The sequence below is a fragment of the Juglans microcarpa x Juglans regia genome, chromosome 5D, assembly GCF_004785595.1.
Source record: "Juglans microcarpa x Juglans regia isolate MS1-56 chromosome 5D, Jm3101_v1.0, whole genome shotgun sequence".
Taxonomy (NCBI): Eukaryota; Viridiplantae; Streptophyta; class Magnoliopsida; order Fagales; family Juglandaceae; genus Juglans; species Juglans microcarpa x Juglans regia.
Genome location: NC_054602.1, coordinates 5,748,862 through 5,756,046, shown reverse-complemented (window position 1 = coordinate 5,756,046; position 7,185 = coordinate 5,748,862). Strand labels below are relative to the sequence as shown.

The following is a 7,185-nucleotide window of genomic DNA, read 5'->3' as shown; positions in this document are numbered from 1 at the left end:
ATATTACACAATAATATTATAAAATAGAAATATTTTTAAAAATTAATGTTATTTTTATAATATATTTTACAAAAACACCCTTATTCAAAATATAATTATATAAATGATTATAAAAAATATTATGTATAAATTATTTTCCCTTTCGAATATGCATGCACTTGCGGCTTGCCAGTGTATATATGTATGTATTATAATCGTGTGGACCTCATGGATCACAACATATATCAAATACATATCCAGAGTCAATCAAATCAATATTCGTGGGGATTTGTGGCGTCCTTTTATACCAAACCTACGGCGGCCTACTCAAGAAAAGAAAACAACTTTACCAGATTTTCTCGCATCACAGAAATATGAAATCAAATGGTTGCAGTTTTAACCGTGTATACTATTCTTTTTAATTTTATGGGATATGTTAGTAGAAAAAGGCGGGGTCGGTTAGGCATCATTAGCAGTGACAAGGGGGCGAGGGGGCCTATGTAAAGTCTCAATTGATTGTTCAAACCACGATATCATGTATACTTTAAAATGATTTAAGTAATAATATAATCGAAGTTTTATTGAAATTTTATAAAAAATAATAATTTTTTCTTCTTAAATAATGTAAATTTTCGTACACTATCTTCCTTTATATTTATCATATAGGATATCACAACTTAAATATACTTATATATATATATATATATATATATAACTTAAAACTTTGTCCCATTGATATATCTCCCTTCATTTTAATACTTTTGTTCTTATTTTTGTCAACAATTAAAATAGAATAATTTTATTTGAAAATTTTTATACCGCACACCAATCACGTAGCATAAATTAATTTGAAAGAGAAATTTTAAAATTTGAATCTTATAAATCAAATATGACCTTAGTTAATGCTAATAAATGACTAATCTTGAGGGGTACCTTGCAAATTGTCAACAATTTTTTAATAAGTCTTTTTTATATATCATCATATATACTAATATATCAACCACAAGAATTAATATTCAATGCGTTAGGCTCAAGAGTCTATTCTACATGTGAGAGAGTGTCTTAAAATATAATATAAAAGAATAAATTTTATTTTTTTATCATTCAAAACTTTTAAAATAAATAATCAGGATATTCCAATGATTTGGTATTTGAAATTAAAACAAATGTAGACACTAGACTGTAGTACGTGTAGATTCGCCTAATATGGGTCTAAACGACAATGAGATTTTTTTTTTTTTTTTTTTTTAATTTTTTGCATACAGTTCGTTCGGAAGTACTTCTACCTTGGAATTCAATTTTTTTATGGTGGACCAACTAAGAGCAGACACGCGGCTTCTATGCGAGGTCGAGGGTACTCGTACGTCGTACGTGTTGTGCAACTGTCGGACCATTCATGGACGCTGAACATATATAGGTCAGGTCCACTTCCATTTTTGGAACTTGAATTTATATTCAAAACAAAAGTCCTTCTCGAGTAAAATAATTAAATAATTAAATGCATAATGTTAGACCCGTTTGTTTTTAAAAATAAGATAAAATAAGATAAATTAAAATTAAAATTAAAAAGTTGAATAAAATATTGTTAGAATATATTTTTTAATATTATTTTTATTTTAAAATTTTAAAAATTAAATTATTTATTTTATTTTATATTAAAAATTAAAAAAATTATAATGATAAAATGATATGAGATGTTTGTTAAAATTAAACTAGGTAAATTCGTGTTGTTGGCTGTAATCATAACATGCTTGACCGTACTTACGAAGGCAACTCTCAACCAACCTCTATCTATATGGCAAGCCAGGTCAAAACAACAATCATTGTACTGCTTATTTCTTCAGCATTCATATGATAAATGGATACAGAAGCATTGGCAATGATTTAATTATTGTCGAATCTAAAATTTAATTAGAATATTAATTTTTTATTATAGTATCATTTTTTGATTAAATAAATTTATATTAGATTAACTATTTTAAAGTTAAAATAATATTATTTTTTTATTTTTTATTTTTTTATTTTTTATTTACAAATACAATTTATATATTTCTTAAATCTTCATGCTTTGTAGAAATAATGTGTCTACTCTATCAATATTCGTAATCAGTAGAATAAATAAAAATTTTTACTAGTGCATGCCATGCATGTTTTACCATTCAAAGAGGGAGAAGTTATAAAATAATAAAATATTACTTTCTATTGTAAATAGTAGCTAGTCGTGTTTGGAGAGGACTTAAGATTTACTGTAGCTCAATTCTTAAGCTTTGGACCATTGGCTAGTCCAATATGGAGGATTTTTCTCACATATAGCTAAAGTTTGGACTTGCATTGGCATTTGGCTAGTTCATTGCCAATGCTCAAGTTCAACAGTTTTTTTCTAAAATAATAAATTTAATTAATCTTTTTACACAATGTATTATGGTTAATAATAAAATTTATATAATGAAATTTACTCTTTTTTATTGATTTAAAATTTTTAAACAAGTATTGATTTCACATAATTTCAAAGTAAATGTCCTGGTTTTAAATATTGACTCTATACTTTACTCTATGTAACTAAATATTACATGTGTTTCACATCTCATTGAGTGTGAGTATTAAGAGTATAATATAAATAATTAAATATGCATATTCACATAAACTTAAGTTTTTTAAACTAGTGATGAATTCACACGGTATAAGACCAGAGGTGCCTAATTTGAATGCTGACTTTACACCATATTCCATTTAATTATATATTTCATCATTAACTTAGACTTTCGAGACAAGTAATGATTTTACAATTATTAATATATAAATTTTCATGCCAACTATCATAAAAGATTATTAGTATTTTGATATTTTTAAAAATTATAATGAGTCACATAATAAATAAAGTACTTACATACTAGGCTACTAGCTTATGTAGTATAATTGTTTTCAAAAGAATAAAGTTATAAGAAATTGATTAACATCCTCCAATTTTCAGGTTGTAATGATTTTGTATCAATATTTCACTAGACAACACGACACCAAGACTAAAATAATATATTAATGGGGCTTATGCACTTTGTTATAAATGGCTAAATGGGTATTTCGCACGTTTGCATACACTTAAAAAATGGACACCCCAGCCGGTCGTTAATTATATAATTAAAGATTCGCAGGGAATCAATAGTGCTTGATTAATCGTATCCATATGGATCTGCCTTTATCTTATTTTATTTTAGATTGCACGTATTAATTCATTCATCCGACAGATATAATTAAAGCTATACAACTTATGCACACCTAACGCACATCAAATATTTTTCATGCAGAGTATTACAAATAGTTCAACATTTCAGTGTGATAAGTCAATGTCATTGTCATGTTTGTTCATAAGGAAATTATTTAAATAGCTAGAATTTTCTCCTACATTACTATTTTTTTTTACATTTCACATTTTCTCTCTTTAGGACATCATTAATAAATGGGACGTGCTACTCTCACCGCGAGGCTCCGTTGGTGGTTTTGAGATTTTTTTATTTTTATTTTTTTAATATTTTAAAATATTTTTTAAAAAAATAAAAAAATTTATAATATTATTAAAAAATATTTACTTAATCATTAAGTAAAAAATAATAAAAATAAAAAACTCATAACAGTGAAAACTAGTGGTAGAAACAAATAGTAAGAGTAGTAGTTTGCTTAATAAATATATGTGGAATAAATTTTCACAATCTCCTTACACTCCACACTTCACATTTTTTTTTATTATTTTTTTTCTTTTATCAAATATTTATTATATGAATAATGAATAGAAAATTTGAAATAATTTAAAAAGAATAAAGTCAAAAAAAATATTAAAAAAATATTAAAAAATTTAAAAATTTTAAAAAATATGGCGTATGGAATGTGATGAAAATTGTATAGTAAAACTCTTGTGAGGATGGGACGAGGGTCCATATATATATATATATATATATATATATGTGTGAGTTTAGCCAAGTACACTTATAGCAAATAAATTGCTATATTTAGCCTATATACATTAAAGTTTGAGCACACTGTCACATCATCCCAAATAACATGACAAATAGATTTGATACGAAAGTAATAAAAACCATCTACTGAGTTTCAAAATATAGTAAATGCAAGAGGAACTAAATCAACATGACCGTATAAATTTCACTTTAATGCCAGGATAACTTGGTAATTCAACATGCCGCATGGTAGACACATCAATTGGACAATCTAATTTGAGTAAACAGAAAAGATAAATATTTAGTAGTAAAGATATCCCACTAATGTAAATTTACAAATTTATGTAATTTAATATAGCGCGTTAGATTATAAAATAAATGAGAGATTTATTTATTTACAAAAATACGAAGCCATATTAATTTGTGTGTTTATTTTTATATGATTTTTTGTAACTAAAACATTCCTCTATATTAATAAATGATTGATATTTCGATTTTTCTAAAATTATATTAGGTTCCACTATAAGTTGCATGTTAATCCACCTGCTTATGTGTACCAAAATTCTTGAATACAAAAATTATATTTATAAGGTGGTGTATAAAACACACATAATAAAATATGTACATGATATTATTTGATTGGAAGGAAAGTTTTAAAATTTAAATATTATAAATCAAACCTTAACGTTGATGATATACTTTGTGCAATAATTCGAATAGAATAACTCAAAGATTAAAGAGGGTGTTGATCTAAAATTTAATGCATATTTAACTCATTAACATATTCCAGTCTTAATTTGGTCAGATTTTATAAGATCATCACATCGTTTTTTTTTTTTTTCTATTTATACCAAAACAGAAGATATCGCATTTAACACATTTTTAACATCCTAGCACGCGGGGACATTGAAAGCTAGGTATTCCTTCCCCACGAGAAGAAGAACTCAAAAGTAAAAACCGGAAAAGGATACCTAGCCAATCAGCGAGTAGGAAGACGCGCGGAGAGAGTGTGGATGGTAGGAGTTCCCCCGCACGCAAAGAACTGTGCGTCGTTTGCAGCCGTTTGATAAAGATAATGACGGTGGATACCCCCCACAAAAGAAATAGACAGGCCACATGCCACGTAATTCGGGGACAAGAAACACTAAAATTGCCAGCCGCCCCCTCCTTTCTTTTTTCTCAATTTATCAGTCAAATCCCTCGTTGACTGGACCTTTATCACTCTCTCTGCTCAATTCCTCGCCCATTCCTGTCTCGCCCTCTATAAAACCATCCTCCCCTCCCACGTCCCAGATTGATTTACCCGCCCTGCCCTTGCTTTCCCTCGTTTCATTATCTCCATTCCCGCTGCCAAAACACAGTTCCCCGAAAAAATAATAAGAATATGGCACCGAGGGCGAAGTCGGCCGTTGTTAAAGGTAACGGTAACGACAGGGAGGTGCATTTCAGGGGAGTGAGGAAGAGGCCATGGGAAGATATGCGGCCGAGATCAGAGACCCATGTAAGAAGAGCCGTGTCTGGCTTGGTACTTTCGACACGGCGGAGGAAGCTGCTCGGGCCTACGACGCCGCCGCCATAGAGTTCCGCGGCGCTAAGGCCAAGACCAACTTTCCGTTAGCATCGGAGGGTGTGGATAACAAGAAAGATAGTTATATTAATAACCAGAGTCCGAGCCAGAGCAGCACGGTGGAGTCCTCGAGCCGCGAGCCGGCTCTGATGGTCGATTCCTCGCCGCTGGATCTCAACCTTGCTCACGGTCATGGAGGCGGATCTGGCCCTGCCAACTTAATATTCCCCTTCCAGCAGCACCACCGCCAGGCCCCGGCTGTCCAAGTCTTCTCAGGCGGTATTCCGGCGGCGAACAACATGATCTTTTTCGACGCGATCTTTCGCCCCGGGATGGCGCAGGGTCAGCCCTATCAACGGCTGAGTTTCGATCGCGCTCCCGTGGCCAGCAATATTCATGCAGCGGCCTTGGCCCATGGGGTCCAGAGCGACTCGGATTCCTCCTCCATCGTTGATTTGAACCATCAGGATCTCAAGCCTCGGAGAGTCCTCGATCTCAACTTTCCTCCACAGCCGGAAGTTGCCTAAGTTTTTTGCCGTTAAAATGAAATGAAAATAATCGAGTTTTCCTTTCCTATCGTTGATATGGATTTTATTTTTAATTTCTCGAATTTAGGGAAGCTAGCAAAAACGAAAACCGAACTCCAAAATCAATGAGCAATAATCATAGCTCGATGTGAATACTGATCTCCTTTTTTGCAACATAGTCAAACCAATAGTTTCTTTCTGTTGTTCGAAATTTATTCAGTAGGCTCTTTTGTTTTTCAGTTGTAATCTCTCGTATTCGCAAGTTGGTCTTTTCTCAATGAAATTAACCTAAAATATGTTGTATTACTGCGTGCAATTTTAAGATTTGTATTTGCGTGATTATCGCCTGCCGGCGGTAGCCGGAAAATATGAATCGGCGGTAGGGGTTGAATGGTACGTGGGAATCGTGTAAGTACGGACTGCGCACGAGTCTTGTTGTTTGTACTATTTGATACAAAGGATAATTTTGATATAAATGCTGGAGGCATAGAATCGTGCCATGTGGTATTGTGTCCCTTTTGACTGACTAAAAGTTTGAAATGAGTTGAGTTGAGTTGAACTGAGTTGTGATGATAAAATATTATTAGAATATTATTTTTTAATAATATTATTATTTTAAAATTTGAAAAAGTTGAATTGTTTATTATATTTTGTATTGAAATTTAAAAAAATTATAATGATGAGTTAAGTTGAGTTATGATGATAAAATATTATTAGAATATTATTTTTTAATAATATTATTATTTTGAAATTTGAAAAAGTTGAATTGTTTATTATATTTTGTATTGAGATTTAAAAAAGTTGTAATAATGAGTTGAAATGAGTTGAGGTGAGTTTGGTAATTAAAGGAAGTCTAAATTCTTCTATTTGTAGAGGCGGGAGGACAGGTGTCAATCATCTACAAACAGTGCAGTTTTATTCTCTCTTTTCTCTCAGCCTGAATGCTTTTATCCGAAGATGCATAATTTTGTCTATGGGTGATCGAACCTTACTCCTCTTTTATTATATTTTTATTTTATTTTTATTTTCAAATTTAGATTAAAAATTTTAAAATATAATATTCCTATATAATTTTAAAAAAATAAATTCAATCAATGAATATATTCATATAAGGTACGTGAATGTTTCCTAGCAAAAATTCATATTCCCATGATAATGTTAAATT

General features: G+C 30.6%; 1 pseudogene; it reads left to right on the top strand.

Annotated features, from left to right (window-relative positions):
• The first annotated feature begins 5,144 nt into the window (after positions 1–5,144).
• On the top strand, positions 5,145–6,261 carry LOC121266381 (annotated as a pseudogene).
• Positions 6,262–7,185: the final 924 nt, after the last annotated feature.